We start from the raw sequence: 6,983 nt of genomic DNA on the forward strand, positions 1-6,983 counted from the left end.
CACCACCACATCCGTGGCTCCATCCCAACCAAACCCTCCTCTATCAAACCAAACATGGATGCAATGGAATAGACTACACAACCAATCAAACAAAAATACATAGACTGCATTCTATGCCTCCTACGATCCTGCCCTGGGTCTTCCTCACTAGGGGAAACAAGATGCAATTTTAGCAACAACAAAAGAAGCAGTTCAGCTTCATCAATATCATCCATCCTACATTTCCCAAAAACAAAATAACGCATTAAAAAATAATACCAAGCAAAACTGTGATTCCATTTAATTCCTCCCTCCCTCAAAAACAATTTTACGGCGATTAGTAAAGTACCTTAAGTTTGGTGAAAATCTTTGCGAGGTCCAGTTGAAATTTTATGTACATCTCCATTCGTCGAGCCTCCTCGTCCATCTTGAGCTTCAACAATATTTCCTCTTGGGCAGCCCGCTCCTTCTCGCACTCTTTCATTGTTTTGGCCATCCCTTTCATCCCCTCCTCGAGCACTTTGGCAATAGATCCTAGTGATGTGCGTTTGGGCTCTTTCACTTTTTGCGCTTTAACTCCAGGAAGGTCATCGACCTGAGGGATTCGTGTTGTATCCCCTGCATCCACTGCGCCTGCCACACTCGCAGTCTCCTCTACAATAGTCTCACCCTCGCCTCGACCCTCGCCCCCTGTCTCCCCACCAATCTCTCCCTCCCCCTCATCCTCTCCATCATTGCACCCATCTCCCTGTTGAGTGCCCTGACTCCCTTCTTGAGTGCTTTGCGAGCTAGCACTATCAAAGGCTCCGGAATCCCCACACATCGTGGAGTGGATGACCACAAAGTGTCGACCACCTCGAAGTATTCCCATGCGGACCTTACCCCCCCAGTGGTTGTTGTTTTATATTTTTCTTTTTTATATTTTTTTCCAAGAGTGTCTATGTGGTTCCTGACCTGCTCTGGTGTAAAGGTGCCAATTACCTCATTGTTTAATTGCAATGTAACTTCGTCCCAGTCTTTCGGTCTCAAATTGCCTTTGTTCACATGAGACCATTGATCTTCGTAGTGTTTAAGCAAGGTCGATGTTGCGGTCTCGTCCCACACTAGTATCGCCACACGAGGGCGTTTAGCCCCCTTGGTCGACTCACTAGATGAGGTCACAGGAGGACACAATGGAACAATAGATGGAACAGTGGACAGAAGAGAAGGCCTAACATTCAATATGGGCATGGTCATAGAAGCCCCCATGCGAGGAGGCCTGAAGCCTTGGGGAATCAATAGGGAAACTGATGTAGGTTGGGGTCTTGGGCGTATGAAGGAAACACTCGGAACAACACTCGGCTGGAAAAGGGGGTCGGCTGTCTCAATCCTATGTTCTCAATTGACTGACCCTCATTCAATGAGCCCCCCCAACTATCCTCTTGAAGAAACTGCATAAACCCTAGGTCTTCGTTCAATTGGGTTTCAGACATTGTTTCGTTACCACCCAACCCACTAGTCTCTCTCGAAGGAACACTCTCTTGGCTGTCTAACCCTCCCTCGTTAACTCTAGCCATTCGTTGACCACCCCTAGGTCGCTTCAGGATGCGTGCATTGTAGTGACTCATTGGATTTTGGCCTGCAAATATCCATTCATAGACTCAAGAAGGAATAGATGCAAGCATCTTATTGGGAGACCCTCTTCTTAAACCAAAAGACAATCTATTGGAATACATGCTGTCTATTTAGTTCTTTTTTTTTCTAGAAATGCATAACAGAGTACTCTTAAACTAAACATTAAGCTTGAGGTGCAATACTCCTTAGCAATAGTTTTTTTTCTGGATATGCAGTACTAAACTAAACGTTAAGCTTGAGGTGCAATACTCCTTAGCAATAGTTTTTTCTGGATAATTTATTTGTTAGCAGAAGTTAGTGACTCTGTGTGTAAGAAATGCACAAAAGACACTTACTTTCTGGAAAAGCATAAGTGTGTGTGTAATCCCGAAGCAAAGCGTGTGTTTGGGGGTGGGGGTCAAATAAAGTACCTTGTTAATTGGCTGAAGCGAGCTCGTGAAGCTATAGAAAATGTTGCACGCATGTGTGGAGAACCGAAACCCATAGCTGCATATGAGCGCTTTAGCCGGCACAGGGATGAGGAACCGTTGCGCAAGATTGCTTTTGATTGGCCAGCCAAATATGGCATGGTTGGTTGGAGTGGGAGAGGCCTAACTCCTCTCGGCGAGCGGCCAGCAAAAAAGGGCCTGCCACGTCATAAAAACTGAAGCCGGCCGGAGCTTGAGAGAGAGATTACTTGAAATTCTTATTAGAGAAAACTTGGATTCTCAAATGGGTCCTATAAAGAGGTTTGACTTTGCCTCTTTTGTCCAAAGTGGATAACCCGGTGAAGTACATAAACACTTTGTCAAAACCCTATCAACTAACATATCATTGGAAAGTTCTTAAAAAGTAGGTTCTAAATCTTCAAACTCCGACAAATTTGGAGTTGATTTGTAAAAGTTATGGCCTTCTCACTCAAGCTGAAATATGAGAAGAGATTTTATTTATAAGACGAAATTGTCACATCAAAAAATGAAATCTTCTACAATATAAGAGATTGGATGGCATGCTATATGTTAATAGATAGATCTCGATGAATACATTTTAAATCCAAAAGGTCCGACAAGTTTTGATTTTATTTGTAAAATTTTTACCGTGTACCCGTTTTGGACAAGAAAGAGAAAATCAAAGTCTTTATAGGGTCCATTTGAGAGTCCAAAATTTCCCTAATGGTAGTGTGGACGTATTTTATAGAGAGAGAGAGAGAGAGAGAGAGAGAGAGAGAGAGAGAGAGAGAGAGAGAGAAATGAAATTAAATGATATACTAACGTCTTCAAGAGGCCAAAATGACCTATAAGACCAAACCGTTACAAACTAGCGAATCTGATACCATGTCTAGGTTCAAAAAAGAATGAAACTAGAAGTGCTACTAGCTAGAACTGTTTGGGGGTATATGTGCTCATTGAATCCATCCTCATATGCATTTTGGATGTGAAGACAGTATGGCTCGAATCCTCTACTGTAGTCTCCATCTGTGAAGCTCCTCTCCTCAGTCATGGACGTCTCGATCTCCCTAACTCCAATGCTCAGTCGATGAGCGTACCGCGTGTGTGAGTCTGGGCTAAGTTTTGCAGTAGTGACATCTCCTCTATCTATCTAGTGTCTGGTGTGAATAAATCAGTAATCTGTCTTTGGGATTGTCTCTCTCCAGATATCCTCTATAAATTGTCTTTGTGTCTATGTAACTCAAGCAAATACAATTCAAGACATCTCTTGTCCTGGTAGCTCATGATTCTGTAGAAAGGTCCAAAGCCTTCTTTGAATAGACAGTGAAAGCGACCCCGTATCTCGTAATACACTATGCATTGACATACATAATACATCTTCGTCTTTGGTTGTGTGTGGCATAGGCGGCATATATTGTTGGATGTTGGTATCCCTCTGAATCTATCAGTCTCAATCTCGAGTTGGTGAGAAGATGTCCGTATTTGACCAATGGCACACCGTAACCCATGAGATAGATGTGTATCCATGTAGCTAGGTTGAATCACAAATCTATCCCTTCAGAGTTGGAGAACATGCTCTCTATAGAAAACCATCTTTGTGACCAACTCTTGTGCTGCCTCTATTCATGTCCTCCTAGTATCCAACTGGATCAGGTCCTGGCAGATGAGTCTAGTAACCTCCATCCAAGTAAGAGAGTGTGATGGTGCATCAAGGGAGTACTAAAAGGGCCATAAGTTGTCCATGCTGAAGCATGTATCTAGAACCATGCTGACATTTGTGCATACCAGCATGATGTGTCTCCCTACGATCCTAACTTTTTGAAGTACTCAAGGGCTAATCCGGCATATTTGTCTCTCGCAATATCCCATAGGCTGTGTATGAAGGAGACTAATCTAGTAAGCGTCTCTATCTCCATAAGAGGGGTTGCTAACTCCGCTCTAATGATCTCATGTGGAACGGAGGCCTTGGCTCTTACCACTTTAAAAATCATAGATACCAAGGGCCTCTCCATGCCTCTCCACCCATCCTGACCCATAGAGGGTCCCCAAACCTGAACCCCGTAGAGTATAGTTGAAGCTACCAAGGTATCAAAGAGCCAAAGTTTTGTTTGGGGTTCCTCTAATTGAACATGCAAACACATCCTCTCCAATCCTTTTAAGGCCGCATACACTCTGGTCAATCTAGTCTTGATGCTCTCTTTAAAGAAAACCTTAGCCTAGTGAAGGCTACCCTAAGATAGGTGTATTCTCTTGACAATAAGTGAATGTAGGTGTTGATCTCCTGATCCACTAGGTGTGGTGTTAAACACCATAAAGTTGGTTTTACCAAGTTTTACAAACAATCCGCTATCCTCCGCAAAGCTATATAATGCATCCAAATGTGCTGCATACCCTCTGATGAGCCAGAAATCAACACAATATCATCAGCATATAACAACAGTGGAATCCATGTCCCTGCTAGCTGGGCACCTCTATCACCCTCTCTGTCAATGTAATTCGAAACCTCATCTATATACATAACAAATAGAGTAGGGGACAATGGACAACCTTGTTTCACTCCAATAGTGGAGTGAACTAAGTCATATATCCCCTCTGGAGTACGTACATGTCCCATCATTGATTTGTATGAGCCATGATTCCCCAAATCAACTCATTGGACACTCCAATCTCATGTAGTGTGCGCATCAATCTGGCTCTGGGCACATGTCAAATGCTTTTGCAAAAATCTACAAAGCTACAATATATCCGGCTCCCATGTGCCCTACCCTCCTCAAGAGTGGAGAAGCCTCTCCTGAAATTGGCCTATCCCGTTGACTGTATGCCCTCACTCTTTGCCCATCTGTTCAACTGCTGCTTAAGGATAGATGCATAGAATCATGTCAATGTGTGTCCAATCATAATAGTACGGTAGCTTCTAGGCACAATAGGATCCCTTGCCTTGAAGATAGGCAAAATAGTAGACGCGAGAGAGAGAGAGAGAGAGAGAGAGAGAGAGAGAGATTTGTATGCATATCTTTTGATCATGTCAATCCTTTATGCTTGAGAAAATGAATTTTCTTCTTGGCATGATATGATCATACATAACATGAGAGGAGCAATCATTTTTGGGTTTGAGGGATTTCAAGAATCCTCAATTTAAGCAACAGTATGAGAATGCCTTACAACTAATAAATATGTTTTCTCTTTGTCATAAATATGCGTATGTTTTTTCCTTCTTGCTTGATCTTTTTAGCTGAAGCAACGAACTTTGTTCTATAGTTATGTCAAAGGTACGATTGTAGGAAAGATAAGTGATCAGACAAGTTCACCACTAGTGAAGTTATGAAGGAGATTATTGGTTCTTGGTTTCTCAAGCCCTTGTTAAGAGTTAGTCACAGAGATGGAGAATTTTGATGCCATATTGCAGGAACATCAAACTTTTGGGTACGGAATTTGACGTTGTGGTTTGAAATGCATGATGTAAACGAGAAGAAAAAAGAGAAAATAAAAAAAACCTAAGCATGAGTGGTGGCATAAGTTCAATTTTTCAAAACATGTTATGTGTGGTAAGGGAGACTACATGAAATGTTTATGGTGTGAGAAATATAATCATAAGGATCCATGGATAAGTGAAAAGGTTGTAAGGCTATACAAATGAGTGTATATGCAAGCATAAAAAATGGCAGCAGTCTAAATTTATAGCCTTGAAATTTTTTAACAAAGAAGAAAGATAGATTAATAGGATTAATATAGCTTAGAAGAGGGTGATCACATGTATGAAGTCGATATACTTCAGTGTAAAAGAGGATATAAGGTTATATAATTTTGCTTTTGCATTAGATGTACCATGTATGCCTATGTGAAACAATTATTCTTTTTATTTGAATGTAATAGTTAAGAAAAAAAGCTTCACTTTTGCATTTTCAAAAAAATTATGAGGTTGTGGATGCAAGCGAAGTCTATTTTATTTGTTTATGGTTTATCAATTAACAAATAGGACCCTTGAAAAGCATTTAATCATCTATGTGTTTTTGGACTACATAAGTAGTTCTTAGATTTTGGGTGCATCTATGGACCATTGGATAAAGCTTGCGGATTAGTGCCACACGGCAAGCTAATGACAATAAACTTTTTTTAATTATTGCTTTAAGGCCCTTGTGAGAGGGTGTTGACATTTGTGTACCTCTCTCTTTAAAGAGAGGCATTGAGTATTGTGTCAAACATTATTTTTTATGCTTTTGGAATATATTGTAATCTAATATGTTCACATATGAAGTTCATCATCCATGAACAAGGTCGGCCACCAAATTCCTATGACAAGAATTGCTTTTGCGTTTTATTAGCAGAAAAATGTCAACTTGCTTGTCCAGCATGAGCTTGCTCAAGAATCAAAGTGTATTCGTTTTTTGTGGTGCACGTTTGCAATTGGTTGTCCTTTGCTCTTTTGTAGAGGTGATCCTCAATCAACATATAGCTTTCAACTTGTGTTTGAGTGGATTTCATTCTCGATCTAGTCAACCCCTATGGTAAAGTTCCATTGGTCAAGTAATCCACAATATACGAGCTCCACTTAGGTGCAACTGCAACTCTAAACAATGTTGCATGTCTTGTAGGTGCCTGAGTTACACAAACATTACATAAATTAATGTAGTCATGTACACTTCTCTGCATTCTCAACTAGTAAACACCAAGTCGCATCAAAACTTTAAACTGTTTCCCACTTTGTCATTATGAATTCCCGTGGTTTGCACATGAGATTGACTCAAGCACACGCCTTTCTGTGTTGGATATATGCATAGCCTCGGTATACCATCATCATCTCTCTGCTTGTGTAGTCTCTTCCAACTAATGAGCATTAGCGATCGTGTTTGCTCAATGATTGATGGCTATCACTCAATTTGTAGTGAACCAATGGTGAGCAAAGGTATAACATGTTTATGCCACCTTAGCACAATTTTAATATTGAAAAGATAAGAGTCTTGT

General features: G+C 41.0%; 1 pseudogene; it reads right to left on the bottom strand.

Annotated features, from left to right (window-relative positions):
• Nucleotides 1-316: 316 nt before the first annotated feature.
• Nucleotides 317-1,227, bottom strand: LOC147436299 (uncharacterized; annotated as a pseudogene).
• Between the last annotated feature and the right edge of the window lie 5,756 nt (nucleotides 1,228-6,983).

This window comes from Adiantum capillus-veneris, chromosome 18, assembly GCF_014529385.1.
Source record: "Adiantum capillus-veneris isolate H3 chromosome 18, ASM1452938v2, whole genome shotgun sequence".
In the NCBI taxonomy this organism is placed as follows: Eukaryota; Viridiplantae; Streptophyta; class Polypodiopsida; order Polypodiales; family Pteridaceae; genus Adiantum; species Adiantum capillus-veneris.